The following is a 16,719-nucleotide window of genomic DNA, read 5'->3' as shown; positions in this document are numbered from 1 at the left end:
AAAAAAATTGTGAATTTTTTAAAATATTTGAAGTTTCCGGACTCTGTCCCAGGGAAATCAACAATAATTGATTGGTATGCAAAATTCAAGCGTGGTGAAATGAGCACGGAGGACGGAGCAGAGACCTTAAAGATATCAGATATCAGAAACGTCAATATTTGGATATTCGTAAGCTCTGTGCAAAATGGGTGCCGTGCGAGCTCACATTTGACCAAAAACAACAACGTGTTGATGATTCTGAGCGGTGTTTGCAGCTGTTAACTCGTAATACACCCGAGTTTTTCCGTCGATATGTGACAATGGATGAAGCATAGCTCCATCGCTACACTCCTGAGTCCAATCGACAGTCGGCTGAGTGGACAGCGACCGGTGAACCATCTCCGAAGCGTGGAAAGACTCAAAAGTCCGCTGGCAAAGTAATAAAGGATGCTCGCAGGGAAAAAATTTGGCTGCAATGAAGAGGTGATCGCCGAAACTGAGGCCTATTTTGAGGCAAAACCGAAGGAGTACTACCAAAAAGTATAAACAAATTGGAAGGTCATTATAATCGTTGTATCGCTCTTGAAGGTAATAATAAAAACGAATGTTGAATAATAAAAACGAATTTTGACAAAAAAAAAGTGTTTTTCTTTGTTAGACCGGGGACTTATCAGCCAATCTGTTAAAGAAGTAATGAAAATTCAGTGCACCGGCTGTTAAAATGAAGGACTTCCGTCCAATGACAAGCCCATGTTAAATTCATCGCTTCTGCGTCAATTTTGCACCACTTCCTGATCCAAAAAGAACATTTTCATTACTTTTTTGGCGACGCTTTTTATGCTGGGCCCTTCATTCGTCTTCATTTTGGAATCTTCAATTATCAGGTAACATTCAGTGAAGCTAACCTTTTGTGAAAAAATTGGTTTATAATTTTTTATATTTGTAGGTATTAAAACTGTAAAAGGAGGACAAAATCGTTACGCAGCATCTTATTAAAAGTGAAAGGAAGAAGAAGAAAACAATTACGTTTTACAGTTGGTAACATTATATGGAAATTGGAAATAGTGGAATAATAAACTAATATTTCAAGGCCAGACGATGCTGTTGATTCTTAATAAATATATTTAATATATTAATAAAAATGTCTTTTATTTAACAACAAATTGCCTATATAAATAAATAAAACTGTATTTAAAAACGAAGGTAAACAGTTTTAATTTTGAAGTAAAAGGTTTACCACAAATATGTAAGATTTGTCCAAATGAATGAAAAAAGTTCAATAAAATCATTCCATATATGAATTCAATTCAGTTAATTTTTTTCATTCTGTAGTAATATATGGAATGCATTCTACATAATTTCTACGAAAATCACATCGTTCAAACAAATGAAAATATCTTTGGCGCTATACGAAGTTCAAATTTCTTCACAATGAGTTCATTTTAACTTAAAGAAGTGGTCACTTTTTTCTGGGTGTTGTCATCACGGCATGTGTTACCACAACCCAAGTATTTCTATTGTTGATTAGTAGAAGTTTCTACGCAATCCATGGTGGAGGGTACATTGAAAAAAATTTTTGTCGTAAGGTCAAAGATTTCAAGTCTTTAAAATACGAATGCAAATTTTGCTTAGCATAAAAGACGCATTTCCCTAATATAAAGTTTTTTTCCTTGTCCAAAAGTCGATCAACTTTTCGATGAAATCGTATTGTCCTTATAATTAAGTGCTTTGACTTAAAAATGGGTATCATAACATGAAAGAAAAATTTTTGGGGTCAACTTGACTTTAGTAATTCAGAAAAATTCTCAATGTTAAAATTAATGAAATTGTCTTTAAAAAGGGAAAAATCGTTCAGATATAGGTTTGGTAGATTGGGCGAATTTTTGATGTCTTGGAAGATTTTTCAAAATAGTCCTCTCCAAATAAATGGTACTTCAATGCTTTATAGAAATAAAGTTTTGACCTAATTTCCTATAGAATACAATTGTGACAAAAATGATTGGCCAAAATCCCATAAAGAAAAAAAAACTTACAAAATTTTCGATAGAAATAAAATGTTGACAAAAATTTAATCAAAAACTTCAAAATAGGATTTTATAAAATTTGATAGATTTTTTGTTTTAAATTGTATTCAAATTTTGGTGGATTATTTTTGGCACGAGTGGCAACCGTACATAACAATGAAGCTACGAGTATTGTGTGGCCTAACCTAACCTACAGTGGAGCGTTTTAAAGCCGAAAAAACCGCTCCGAAAAATATGTTATTGTTAATCAAAAATTTAACTGATTTGTATTCCACAACCCAGGAAAACTTTAAATTTTTGTAAATATGTTAGATATGTTCTGTAAGTTTGTGCATTTGTATGTAACGCCAAGAGGAATCAGTCTGAGACCCATTTAGTATACCAATCGTCCTAGAATTAAGTTCAGAGCCTATTTTGCGATGTCCGTCTGCCTGTATACGTATACTTGCATTTTAAATATAGCTACCATATATATGTTTCGTCGATATAAACTTAATTGGCCCCAGAAACCAGAATTGTTTACTAAGTTGCTTCAAATTTTGCATAAGAAGTAAAATTAGTCAAGTGCGCTAAATTTGTTTGAAATCGGTTAAGATTTAGATATTACTCCCATATACAGGTATTTCACTCAGACGATTTAGACTCTTACTACCACAGTGGCCAAAATTTCAAATTAAGTTACAGCTTCCAAATTTAGATACAGCTTTCGTCCGATATGGATTTTGTTGGCCCTGGATACCAGATATTTACTTTGATTTGCTTCAAAGAATATAATTGATAAGTATATTAAATGTCGGTGAAATTATTTTAGTTCAGATTTTTTTTTCGTATCTTACAAGATCCTAAGAAGCATTTGAAACGTTTAGCATTTGATGATTTTCTTGAGAAATCCTCTAAAGTATGCCTTGGACGGTGCCAAAACTGTTATGCATCGTTTGATTAAGGTTGACGGTAAGGTACGCACCGATTCTATCTACCCAGCTGGTTTCATGGATGTCATCACCATTGAAAAGACCGGCGAACATTTCCGTTTGATCTATGACATTAAGGGTCGTTTCACCATTTATCGCATTTCAAATGAAGAAGCTGCCTACAAATTGTGCAAGGTCCGCAACACTCAATTAGGAGCCAAGGGTGTTCCATTCGTTGTTACTCATGACGGCCGTACTATCCGTTGATCAAGGCTAACGATACCGTTCAAGTTGATATTGCTTCTGGCAGAATCACCGACTACATCAAATTCGATTCTGGCAATTTATGCATGATCACTGGAGGTAGAAATTTGGGTCGTGTCGGTACCGTTGTAAACCGTTAAAGACATCCTGGTTCTTTCGATATTGTGCACATTAAGGACTCTCAAGGCCATGTATTTGCTACCCGCTTGACCAATGTCTTTATCATTGGTAAGGGCAACAAGCCCTACATCAGTTAGCCAAAGGGTAAGGATATCAAATTGAGCATTGCTGAAGAACGTGACAAGCGTTTGGCTTCCAAGAAGTAATGTGTAAGCTCGTTTTTACCATAACAGAAATTTAAGTTTACATTTTACAAATAAATGAAAAAAACATACATAAACTTTAGGCATATCTCCCATATATATTGCATAAAAATTTTTAACGGTATTTTAATCCAATTTACACAGAGAATGATTTAAAATTCTATCTAAGAGAGTCAAAGTTGATACAAATCGGCTCAGATTTAGATAAAGATGTGCATATATGTTCTACAAAGTTGTGAAGGGTATAATATAGTACTCCCCGCCCGACTTTAGACTTCTTTACGTGTTTTGATTCCGCTTGGTCCATTTGTATTTGTCAAAGGCCTGCCATGGGATATAATTTTGGAATGAACGACGAGCACACCCCCTTTATCAACTAGCATTTCTAGTTCTAGTGGTTCCAGCTGCACAAGTTATACTATAGCGGTTGGCTGATAAGTCCCCGGTCTGACACATATCATTATTAGTATATAGTACCAACCTTCAAATGATTCGTGTAAAATTTGACGTCTGTAAGTCAATTAGTTTGTGAGATGGAGCGTCTTTTGTGAAGCAACTTTTGTTATTGTGAAAAAAATGTAAAAAAAGGAATTTCGTGTTTTGATAAAATACTGTTTTCTGAAGGGAAAAAATACGGTGGAAGGAAAAACTTGGCTTTCCGGACTCTGCCCCAGGGAAATCAACAATAATTGATTGGTATGCAAAATTCAAGCATGGTGAAACGAGCACGGAGGACGGTGAACGGTGAATTCATGCAACATTTGAAAGGCTCTCCGCCTTAGGCATGATGATATTAAACGATTTTCTCCGACGAATTTTAACAGGTTGTCTGGTAAGTCCCCGGTCTGACACATAGACGGAGGACGGTGAACGCTGTGGACGCCCGAAAGAGGTGGTTACCGACGAAAACATCAAAAAAATCCACAAAATGATTTTGAATGGCCGTAAAATGAAGTTGATCGAGGTAGAAAAGGCCTTAATGATATGAAAGGAACGTCATATCATTCATCAATATTTGGATATGCGGAAGCTCTGTGTAAAATGGGTGTCGCGCGAGCTCACATTTGACCAAAAACAACAACGTGTTGATGATTCTGAGCGGTGTTTGCAGCTGTTAACTCGTAATACACCCGAGTTTTTCCGTCGATATGTGACAATGGATTAAACATGGCTCCATCACTACACTCCTGAGTCCAATCGACAGTCGGCTGAGTTGACAGCGACCGGTGAACCGTCTCCGAAGCGTGGAAAGACTGAAAAGTCCACTGGCAAAGTAATGGCGTCTGTTTTTTGGGATGCGCATGGAATAATTTTTATCGATTATCTTGAGAAGGGAAAACCATCAACCGTGTCTATTATATGGCGTTATTGGAGCGTTTGAAGGTCGAAATCGCGGCAAAACGGCACCATATGAACAAGAAAAAAGTGTTGTTCCACCAAGACAACGCACCGTGCCACAAGCCATTGAGAACGATGGCAAAAATTCATGAATTGGGCTTCGAATTGCTTCCCCACCCACCGTATTCTCCGGATCTAACCCCCATCGACTTTTTCTTGTTCTCAGACCTCAAAAGGATGCTCGCAGGGAAAAAATTTGGCTGCAATGAAGAGGTGATCGCCGAAACTGAGGCCTATTTTCAGGCAAAACCGAAGGAGTACTACCAAAATGGTATCAAACTATTTGAAGGTCGTTATAATCGTTGTATCGCTCTTGAAGGGAACTATGTTGAATAATAAAAACGAATTTTGACCAAATATCACTCGGACATGCTTGTAATTAATCTAAACTAGCAATCAAAATTATGAATTTTGTACTACTATTTGATGTATAGCATGAAATACTTTGTTTTGATTTTTTCTGTTATAATAGACCTGTAGTTGTATGTTGTATATTAAAATGAAGGAGCGGGAGCTGTGCGATGTTTTTCCGGAGCGAAAAAAATGGGCCGCTCCGGATCCTTGCTTTAGACAATTTTTGGCTAAAGTTCATGTTCGTACAGACAAGTCCGCTTCAATTAGTGCAATGGTAGACAAGATTGAATCATTTATTCGTGAGATACCGGCCGAAATGTTAGAAAGAGTATGCCACAATTGGACTAAGCAGAGGGATTATTTTAGGCGCCGTCACGGTCAATATTTGCATGAAATAATCTTCAAACTGTCCAATTGATTCAAATAAAGATTTTTGGCATTTTTCTGATATTTATGTGATTTTATATGCCCTTTAACAACATTCAAAAATTGGTCCATATCGGTCTATAATTATATATAGCCCCCATATAAATCGATACCCAGATTTGACTTCTCTTATACTCCTCTTATACAGGCCGATTAAGAAATAAAGTTGCTTTTATTGATATCGGGTGTATTTATCCAACATAAGCTTCATATGAACTAAATTAGCGTCCGTTGCCACAACCATAAGCGTAGGAAGGCCTCTGAGGAGGGGGCTTAGACCCCTCAGAAAAAATTTACCCACAATTAACAAATAGTAATTGATATTAAAACTATTCTTTCATAAATTAATATCTTAATAATTCTGCAAAAAAGCATCTCCAAAATAGAAGTGAAAATGTTCTTTTTGGGCCTGGAAGTGGTGCAAAATTGGCGGAGAAGCGATGAATGTAATATGAACTTGTCATAGAACGAATGTCCACCGTTTCAACAGCCGTTGCAATGAATTTGCATCACTTCTTAAGGTGTGATCCGAATTCAGTGGTTTGAATGCGAATTAAAAAAAAAATTGTGATATTTTCCCAAATAAATAATTTTTATACTTTTTTATGATTTTGAATGCATTCTAACGCTTGTTTTACACGTCTTCCCTCGAATATTTTCAAAAAATATCGATTTTTCTATAATGGATTTAGCATTTTTGTGGCAAAATTTGAATAATTTGTACCATTTTATTAATTCTTACTCTTTTTTTAAACTATTTGAAAAAAGAAAACAAAAAATTACGCATGAAAATATGAAAAAAAATGAAAAAAAAACTTCCTGTGTTATTAAAATAATTAACTTCTTTGTGCTTTTAGAACAACTCCCAATTTTTTGCTGGGAAAAGTGTTGAACTACTTTTAGTTGCTTTATTATAAATTAATTGTCGAGTTTTTTGATGTTTTTTTATTCATTTTTATGAAGTAAAACATTAATTTAACCTTTAAGTTCAGTCTATAAATTTTCAGCTAGGGGGTCTGCAGCCCCCTAGGAGAATTGTCCAACTACACTCAAAAAAAAGTGAACTTTCTCTTTCACTTAGGCCAATTTGACTTTATTTTAGTTCATGGAATTATTATGTTTGGAGAAAGTTTCCTTTACTTTAATAATTTTTTGCGTACGTTAGTTAAATTAACTAAAAAACGGAAAAAACTATACATAAATTAAGCATAAAGATTTACTAAATTCGTATTTCTCACAACATAGTTCATTATTTCTTAAAATTTTTAAATTTAGAAATGCGTTTATCATGGACGTCGTATGTCACTAAAGACATTCTTGCAATTTTGAACTCCAATTTTTTCCTTCAAACTACAAAATTTTCTTTAACAAGTGAAAAAAATTAATTATGTCTAAAAAATTTTCTTGAATTTTTCGAAAAATATTTACTTCTTTTTGCGAAGTGTTGCCAGCGTTTGTAATACTGTTTAGTTAAATTTTTCTAAAAATATTAAAAATTTTCTAAAATTAATCGAAAGTTTTCTTTCCTGGTGGGTTCACTGTTTTTTTCAGTGTACGCTAATGACCACAACCCAAATAAGAAAATTGTGGATGAAAGTAGTTTATGGTAAATTTTGAACTTCAATTTAGTTAAGCGCATTTCTGGTTAGAAAATTGGTAGAAATTTCGTGCACCATAGTAAACAAAAATAAACTTACTGACGTTAAGTTTTATAAAATTGAATTAACTGATATGAAAAAAATAATTATACGTGTAAGTAAAAATTTCGTTACTGGCACGAAAAAATGACCGAATCTTTGTAATCTCAAACTACATCGGATTACACCACTTTAAGTAAAACTTTTAACTAATTTTAAAGAGTCGCGTGCACTGCACAAGAGTTAAAAATAACAATTATTACGAGGTTTTCATAAAATTTTTGACATTTGAACTACCTGAGTAGAAATGCGCCTACCTAAGTTGAAGTTCAAAATTTGCCATATTTTACGAGCTACTTTTTTTCTTGTGAACATTTGGCCTAAATATTTGTTCAAGTTTCGGGCCCTTTTTTCTACGATATCACTTAATATTATCATCACTTCTTCGAGCCACTATGCAGATTAAACATTAAGAAGATGACTATGTATTTCGTCGAAAGAATAACTAATACACTACGCATTTAACCCAATAACAAAAAAAAAAAATACTGCTAAATAAAAATTTTACATACCCACGCACGCACACCATCATATACCACTGGCATAAAAATCTTGAATGACTAACTGACTTGGCTGGCTTGAAGTGAATTGGTAACACCAGTCACTTTTGGGCGGTGAAGAGTGCTCAACGAAAAAAGGGACAAAGTCAACAACAGGCGTCACAAGATGATGCATTTAAAGGAATAAAGTCGTAAAAATTATTTCGTGACAAATCGTCAACATACGTGACTGAAATCCTCAATTTATTTAAATTATGCGTTGAAATACGCACTGAAGTTATTTGCAAACAACCCTGATAGTAAGCCAAAGAATAAATGTTCATCTAATATCTAAACCAACCGACGGACAAATCCACTAGATACTTTTAACGCACTTCTCTTTAAGAGACTTGCATACATATGTGTACCCTTTTTTTTATAAAATTTTTTTCTTTGATTCGTATTCCTATTTTTGTGCCAACTATGCTAAGGGTATAAAAATGGCAAAAAAGAAGAATAAAATGTAAACATTTTCGTTTGGATTGTTAAGGGCGCGGAAGAGGATTTCGATTTTTATTTTTCGAATAAATACTTTCAGTATTTAAAACAAACAGTTGTTTAAGTTCAACCAAGGTTCAAGAACCTTCCACCATTGATTTGGAGTCTTAAGCATTGCTATAGAAAATCGCTGGTAATATGAAACAAAACTGATAAAGAGAAATGTTTAAATTCAAAATATGTTGGAAGTAAAAATAAGAGTCATATACCATATATAAAACTGTGAGATCGGTTCATGTACACAACAAAAATAAAGTGGAAGTTGTTCCAAAGGCACAACTTGAAAAGCACTTAAAGAATTGTTCTCCTGAAGATGTTCTTTATTTTAACAACACAGGAAGTTATTTTAATTCAATTTTTTATCACTCTTTATACCCTAAACAACATAATGTGCCTACCAGAAATATTGATTTTAGACTCTATAAAATATATACCGATCGACTCAGAATCACCTCCTGAGTCGATCTAGCGCTTGGTGTCCGTCCGTCTGTCCATGTATTTGTTGTTAACATGATTCCGGTCGCAATTATTAACCGATTTGTATGAAATTTGGTACAGGAAGTTTTTTGGGCACAAGGATGAACGATATTGCATTTGGAAGAAATCGGATCAAATTTAGATGTAGCTCCCATATATATGTACCGCCCGATTTCGACAAATGGGTCACCTTGTGCATTTTTACAAACCGATCGTCATCAAATTTTGCACATAAAAAACTTTTTCATCATCCTTTAAATCTGCAAAATTTCATCGGAATCGGTTCAGATTTAGATATAGCTCCCATATATATGTATTGCCCGATTTTGAAAAATTTGGCACTAATAAAATTATTTTTGACAATAGGGTCCTCATTTATTAACTGATCGTACTCAAATTTTACACAAGGTAACCTTCTGTGGTATCAATCATACCTGGAAAATATTATACAAATTGGTTCAGATTTAAATATAGGTCCCATATATATGCATCGCTCGATTTTGCCATATTTGGCCATAATACTCTTATTTATTAACCAATGTTATTCAAACTTCAAATTTTGATGTACTAGCCTGATAGTATTTAGCCTAACATGTAGCTCTTACATAATAATATAGCCCGATTTTTACAAATTTGGATTTATTCCCCACAAATAATTGACCGATTTCCTCTTTTTATACCCTTCACCACTACTGTGGTACAGGGTATAATAAGTTTGTGCATTTGTATGTAACGCCAAGAAGGAGTAATCATAGACCAACCTTTTAGTATACGGATCGGCTTAGAATTAAATTCTGAGTCGATTTAGCGATGTCCGTCTGTCTGTCTGTCCGTCTGTCTGTCCGTCTGTCTGTCCGTCTGTCTGTCTGTCTGTCTGTCTGTCTGTTGATGTATTTTTGTGTGCAAAGTACAGCTCGCAGTTTTAGTCCGATTGTCCTAAAATTTGGTATAGGGTCCTGTTTCGGCTCAAAGACGATCCCTATTGATTTTGGAAAAAATCGGTTCAGATTTAGATATAGCTGCCATATATATTTTTCACCGATCTGGTCATAATTGGCGTGTATATCAACCGATCTTCCTCAAATTCCGTACATCCGAATATTTTATGAGTCTCGAAAAACTTGCCAAATATCAGCAAAATCGGTTCAGATTTAGATATAGCTCCCATATATAGCTTTCGCCCGATTTACACTCATTTGCCCACAGAGGCCAATTTATTGCTCCGATTTAGTTGAAATTTTGCATAGGGAGTAGAATTAGCGTTGTAACTTTGCGTGCCAAATTTGCTTGAAATCGGTTCAGATTTGGATATATCTCCCATATAAAGCTTTCGCCCGATTTACACTAATATGACCACAGAGGCCAATATTTAACTCCGATTTAGTTGAAATTTTGCACAGGGAGTAGAATTAGCGTTGTTACTATGCGTGCCAAATTTGGTTGAAATCGGTTCAGATTTAGATATAGCTCCCATATATATGTTTTTCTGATTTCGACAAAAATGGTCAAAATACCAACATTTTCCTTGTAAAATCGCCACTGCTTAGTCGAAAAGTTGTAAAAATTACTCTAATTTTCCTAAACTTCTAATACATATATATCGAGCGATAAATCATAAATAAACTTTTTCGAAATTTCCTTAAAATTGCTTCAGATTTAAACGTTTCCCATATTTTTTTACTAACATTGTGTTCCACCCTAGTGCATTAGCCGACTTAAATTTTGAGTCTATAGATTTTGTAGAAGCCTATCAAATTCTTCCAGATCGAGTGATATTTAAATGTATGTATTTGGGACAAACCTTTATATATAGCCCCCAACACATTTGACGGATGTGATATGGTATCGAAAATTTAGATCTACAAAGTGGTGCAGGGTATAATATAGTCGGCCCCGCCCGACTTTAGACTTTCCTTACTTTTTACTAACATTGTGTTCCACCCTAGTGCATTAGCCGACTTAAATTTTGAGTCTATAGATTTTGTAGAAGCCTATCAAATTCTTCCAGATCGAGTGATATTTAAATGTATGTATTTGGGACAAACCTTTATATATAGCCCCCAACACATTTGACGGATGTGATATGGTATCGAAAATTTAGATCTACAAAGTGGTGCAGGGTATAATATAGTCGGCCCCGCCCGACTTTAGACTTTCCTTACTGGTTTAATAATGGACTCAATATTAGTGGCATACTAACTCTTTAGATGCAAAATAAACTATAGCTCCTAATATCAGACATTTCTGCTCAGATTGTGACAAGACTTCCATAAACAAGTTCTTAAATATGGAAATCTCCAAAACCTATACCAATGATACCCCCCACAAATGCTTATGTTTATTAACATATATATAATTATGGACAGATGTGGACCAATTTTTGCATGGTTGTTAGAGACCATATACCAACACCATGTACCAAATTTCAGCCAGATCGGATGAAATATGCTTCTCTCAGAGGCTCCGCAAGCCAAATTTCGGGGCCCGTTTATATGGAGCTATACGTAAAAGTGAACCGATATGACCCATTTGCACTACCATCCGACCTACATCAATAACAACTACTTGTGCCAAGTTTCAAGTCGATAGCTTGTTTCGCTCGGAAGTTAGCGTGATTTCAACAGACGGACGGACGGACATGCTTATATCGACTCAGAATTTCACCATGACCCAGATTATATATATATACTTTATGTGGTCTTAGAGCAATATTGTGTTACAAACAACAATATTGTTGCAAAAGTTAATTTATGATTTATCGCTCGATATATGTCTATTAGAAGTTTAGGAAAATTAGAGTAATTTTTACAACTTTTCGACTAAGCAGTGGCGCTTTTACAAGGAAAATGTTGGTATTTTGACTATTTTTGTCGAAATCATAAAAACATATATATATAGGAGCTATATCTAAATCTGAATTGATTTCAACCAAATTTGGCACGCATATCAACAATGCTAATTCCACTCCCTGTGCAAAATTTCATTAAAATTGGAGTAAAAGATTGGCCACTGTGGTCATATGAGTGTAAATCGGGCGAACGATATATGGGAGCTATATCTAAATCTGAACCGATTTCAATAAAATTGGGCACACTTGACTATACAACTAATTGTACTCCTAGTGCAAAATTTCAACCAAATTGGAGTAAAAATCTGGCTTCTGGGGCCATGTAAGTCCATATCGGGCGAAATATATATATATATGGGAGCTATATCTAAATCTGAACCGATTTCTTCCAAAATCAATAGGGTTCTATTCTGAGCCAAAACACATACTTGTGCCAAATTTGAAGTCGATTGGACTAAAACTGCGACTTAGACTTTGATTACAAAAATGTGTTCACGGACAGGCGGACATGGCTATATCGACTGAGGAGCCCACCCTGATCATTTTTGCCAAAGACACCATGTGCCTATCTCGTCTCCTTCTCGATGTTGCAAACATATGCACTAACTTATAATACCCTGTTCCACAGTGTGGCGCAGGGTATAAAAGCAAAAATGTTTCATTGATGGTGTAAGTCATTTACAAAGTCATACAGTTCATTTTAAACATGATATACTCGTAAGTCATTTTAGCATTTCAAAACCACGTTTCCTTTTAGAAATGGTTATATTTTTCACAATCATAATAAATACTACTTTACTGCCGAAAAATCCTATATCATAAAACAAAAATATTTTTTAATCCTTTAAAATGGAAACTTTTAATATGGAAACAAGAAATATATGACTTATACGACTTTCAAAATCAAGGGCTCATTTGTATTTTATTTTAATAAATGCAGTAGTATAAATATATAATTTATCTGAATGTAAGTTTTATTTGTGAGGAAATAAACTATAAACGAAATAAATTTTGTACCTATTAAACTCAATAGACGTTTTTTATTAAGCAAATAAATCATAGTCGTACGTGGCAAAGACGCAACCGTTTTTGCACCCCACTGTAATAATCTTTGTAAGGTTGGGATTGAAATTATAGGCAAATTTAATCGGGGAATGGTTGTAAGCAGTGGGAGAACTCACAATAATCGATTTTTAAGAATCAATTTAAAATATGTCATCTAAATATTTACTATATCAGTTATGGATCTGTAAGGTAATAGGGCAATGTGGCCCAACGTACACACAGTCTTGCCTATAGACGAATATGTACCAATTTACAAATTCAAAAATAAATAAATAAATAAATAATAATAATAATAATAATGATAAAATGTTTTATATTTTTTTAATCAATCTTTATATCTACATACTACTTTTGATGATACACCAATAATCAAAGGACATACAGAATTTATTTCCAAAAGAATAAATTGGAATTATAGCTAAAACCAAACTACATAAATATAAAATATTTTCCAACATATCATATTTTATATATATTCAGCAAAAAAGCGATATTCTACAAACCAATTTCTAACAGAGATGCATAAATTTTCCAAACGTTGTCAACGTTTGCTAATGCATCCTTCTAGCCTTCATTTAGGGATACTGTGATTGTATATGTGTATGTTTATGTTTTTGGTCATGTTGAATAAGTGTTGCCAAGTTTGAAATCTTTGGACATTTGTTTATACCCCTTCACATTAACCGTGATTATTATATGTGTAACCTTATTCGACAGTTTAAGAGTCGAAAGTGTTGGGAAATGGCAGATATACTCAGCGATTTTTTTCTTTTTCCAAGATCTCAAAAGAATACCGGCTAGAAATTTTTTTAATATTCGGCCCATACGATTTTAAAATGCAACGAAAATAGCCCGAATATACTTTTCTTGCAGTGGTGCCAACTCCCAAAGGGCAACAAGCACCAAAAATATAGTATAAATTCTAACATACCAGTTACCATAACAAAAACTAATCCAGCCAGCAAAAATTCACTGTACTACAAAGAAATTAAACATCCAAATATTCTACAACTTTTGGACATTGATTTGATTTGAAGCCTTTTATACCATCCACCATAGGATGCGGGGTATATTAACTTTGTCATTCCGTTTGTAACACATCAACATATTGCTCTAAGACCCCATAAAGTATATATATTCTGGGTCGTGGTGAAATTCTGAGTCGATCTGAGCATGTCCGTCCGTCAGTCCGTATGTTGAAATCACGCTAACTTCCGAACGAAACAAGCTATCGACGTGAAACTTGGCAGAAGTAGTTGTTATTGATGTAGGTCAGATGGTATTGCAAATGGGTCATATCGGTCCACTTTTACGTATAGCCCCCTTATAAACGGACCCTCATATTTGACTTGCGGAGCCTCTAACATATTTCATCCAACCCGGCTGAAATTTGGTACACAGTGTTGGTATACGGTCTCTATCAATCATGTAAACATTGGTCCACATGGTCCATAATTATATATAACCCCCATATAAACCGATCCCCAGATTTAACTTGCGGAGCCTCAAAGAGAAGCAAATTTCATCCGATCCGGCTGAAATTTGGTACCTGGTGTTGGTATATGGTCTCTAACAACCATGAAAAAATTGGTCCACATTGGTCCATAATTTTATATAGCCCCCATATAAACCGATCCCCAGATTTGGCTTGCGGAGCCTCAAAGAGAAGCAAATTTCATCCGATCCGCCTGAAATTTGGTACATGGTGTTGCTATATGGTCTCTAAAAACCATGCTAAAATTGGTCCGTATCGGTCCATAATTATATATAGCCCCCATAAAAACGGTTCTCCACATTTGACGTCCGGAGCCTCTTGGAGAAGCAAAATTCATCGGATCCGGTTCAAATGTGGAACGTGGTGTTAGTATATAGTTTCTAACATCCATGCACAAATTGGTCCACATCGGTTCACAATTATATATAGCCCCCATATAAACCGATCCTCAGATTTGGCTTGAGGAGCCTCTAAGAGAGCAAATTTCATCCGGTTGAAAGTTGGAACAGGGTGCTAGTATATGGTCTCTAACAACCATACCAAAATTGGTCCATATCGGTCTATAATTACATATCAATCACAAAAAATTGGTCCACATCGGTCCATAATCATGGTTGCCACTCGAGCCGAAAATAATCTACCGAAATTTTATTTCTATAGAAAATTTTGTCAAAATTTGATTTCTATAGAAAATTTTGTCAAAATTTCGGCCTGGCTAATATTAATTTTTTGAAATTATGAACCTCTATCCAAGTGTACAGCATTATAATTGTTAATGCTTATTTTACTTTCATTCAATTCATTTTGATCAGTAATGGCTTTCAAATATGTTTTTTCATAGGAGAAACTAAATTTTTGAAATGAGAAATAAATATTAATATTTGGTGGGAGTGTATTTCTTATTCAATTATGATACAAACATTTTTAATGACATCTTTATCAAATTCAGAAACTCTGCTCTCGTCGCTAGACTTTTCAAAATATTACGATAAATAAAAATATTGATTAAAACAAGGATCAATACCACCTTCATAACAATCAAATTCTATATTTGGATACAGTTGAATTTGTTAAGCTTTTGACAGTCGAATCAGAATTTTTGTATGAAAAAATGCCGTCAATTAAAATCAATACTGTTCAAATTGGAAAAAGACCGAAAGCACTAAATGAAAACGGCAGAAAGCACTAACTAACTGCTGCATTTTTTGAAAAGGCACTATATAAAATGGCAATTTGATGCTTTTTGGAAATCAAAAAGAACTAAATTTGGTGCTAAAAGCACCAAATTGGCATCACTGTTTTCGTGTATCAAAAATAACTCCTGGCATCCCTATGAGTTTATTGATATACAGTCGAACATGCCTATAATAACAAATCTTCATGGGAATGTGGCTTCATTAATTTGGAATAATGAGAAATAACAATTCGTAGTAGCTCACAACCACTCGATTGCCAGTTCTCTTCCAAAATCAAGCGCCGGAGACGGATCACTCTTCACCATGACAATGCGAGCTCTCACACATCAGCTCAAACAACTGCATTTTGAGAACACAAAACAAAAACAAGTAAGGAAAGTCTAAAGTCGGGCGGGGCCGACTATATTATACCCTGCTCCAGTTTGTAGATCTATATATAAAGGTTTATCCCAAATACATACATTTAAATATCACTCGACCTGGACAGAATTTGATAGACTTCTACAAAACCTATAGACTCAAAATTTAAGTCGGCTAATGCACTACACAGAAAAAAAAGTGTCTTGTAAATTTAAGGACCATTTTGATTTCCACATAGTTCACCAAATTTACTGTAATATAGTTCATTTTTCGTAACCACAACGAAAATTAACTTAGCTAAAGCAAAACTTATAAAAATTCAGTAAATGTTTTTTAGTTCACTAACTACGAAATGGGAAGGATTTTTCCTTAAATAAATTTCCAACACAGTAGTTAATGCATCGTTGATTCTATTATAAAAATACATGGGCAATATGAAAATCTTACTACGAAATGTGGACAATTTACTAAGAAAAAATTTTGTATGGAAAAAAATTTTTGTAGTAAAAATTAACTTAACGACATTACCGATTCGTACGATGACTACCTACAGATTATTTCCCTTTTTATTATATGTTGGAGTGTTTTTACTCACATTGAATATTTTAGTTAAAATAGAATAAAAATTAGTTAATATAATCCTTGACAGGTGTATATAATTTTTATAGATTCCTCATAGATTTGGTATATATTTTACCTTAACTTATAGATAGAATTCCAACTAATCAATAAACGTGCTACTGGAAAATGTGAGTGCATCATGCGAGGGAGTTTTTAGAGACATTTTGTGTATATCTCGTATGATTGTTTGTGTTTGTTATTGCGTCATTTATGCTGTTGTTGGTTGTTTTGATTCTAGAGACAA

General features: G+C 34.2%; 1 pseudogene; it reads left to right on the top strand.

The window, feature by feature from the left end:
* The first annotated feature begins 2,875 nt into the window (after positions 1 to 2,875).
* Positions 2,876 to 3,578, top strand: LOC142241917 (small ribosomal subunit protein eS4-like; annotated as a pseudogene).
* Positions 3,579 to 16,719: the final 13,141 nt, after the last annotated feature.

This window comes from Haematobia irritans, chromosome 1 (assembly GCF_050003625.1).
Source record: "Haematobia irritans isolate KBUSLIRL chromosome 1, ASM5000362v1, whole genome shotgun sequence".
Taxonomy (NCBI): domain Eukaryota; kingdom Metazoa; phylum Arthropoda; class Insecta; order Diptera; family Muscidae; genus Haematobia; species Haematobia irritans.
Note: the sequence above shows the minus strand (reverse complement) of the source record. Positions and strands in the feature narration are given on the sequence as shown.